Here is a 1,158-nt window from a genome sequence, read left to right as displayed (position 1 = left end):
ACTTCTTTCTTGGGGGGGCATAACAGAAAATAATTGAGAAGCACTGAGTTACAGGTTAATGTACTATGGTAGGCTGAAGTCTGTTTACTTTTATATTTAATATTTATATATTTTGAATTATTTGTCTGTGATGGACTGGAGACCTGTCCAGGTGTCCCCACCTCTCACACAGTGATGGCTGATATGGGCACCAGTGATGCCAGTGACCCGTAAAGGAAAAAGTGGATAAAGATAATGGCTGGATGAATTATTTGTTCCTAGATTTTTTTTTGTTTGTTTGTTTTTTTTTTAAATTTTTTTAATTCAGGCAACTAAGCTAACCTAATACTGGTAATTAAAGTTACAAAATTTTATGCACTCCTATATTTTTTCCTATTTTTGGTATAGATATAAAATGAATCAAAAAGTTTTGATACAGTAAGGAACCTAAAATGATTGTTTTAGATAAATGTTCTATTTGTTTACATTGTTGTTTAATCTTTTCAGCTTGTCAGTTACATATACATTATAATTGAAACAAAATTTATGACCATTTAAATACAAACCAGATTCCAAAAAAGTTGGGACACTAAACAAATTGTGATCAAAAACTGAATGCAATGATGTGGAGGTGCCAACATCTAATATTTTATTCAGAATAGGAACAAATCACAGATCAAAAGTTTAAACTGCGAGAATGTATCATGTTAAGGGAAAAATCTGTTGTTTCCAAATTTCATGGCGTCAACAAATCCCAAAAAAGTTGGGACAAGTCCATTTTTACCACTGTGTGGCATCCCCCCTTCTTCTTACAACACTCAACAGATGTCTGGGGACAGAGGAGACCAGTTTCTCAAGTTTAGAAATAGGAATGTTCTCCCATTCATGTCTAATACAGGCCTCTAACTGTTCAATCGTCTTGGGCCTTCTTTGTCGCACCTTCCTCTTTATGATGCGCCAAATGTTCTCTATAAGTGAAAGATCTGGACTGCAGGCTGGCCATTTCAGTACCCGGATCCTTCTCCTACGTAGCCATGATGTTGTGATTGCTGCAGAATGTGGGCTGGCATTATCGTGTTGAAAAATGCAGGGTCTTCCCTGAAAGATATGATGTCTAGATGGGAGCATATGCTGTTCTAGAACCTGAACATAGTTCTCTGCATTAATGGTGCCTTTCCA

Source organism: Nematolebias whitei, chromosome 8 (assembly GCF_014905685.2).
Source record: "Nematolebias whitei isolate Nwh7 chromosome 8, NemWhi1, whole genome shotgun sequence".
Taxonomy (NCBI): domain Eukaryota; kingdom Metazoa; phylum Chordata; class Actinopteri; order Cyprinodontiformes; family Rivulidae; genus Nematolebias; species Nematolebias whitei.
Note: the sequence above shows the minus strand (reverse complement) of the source record.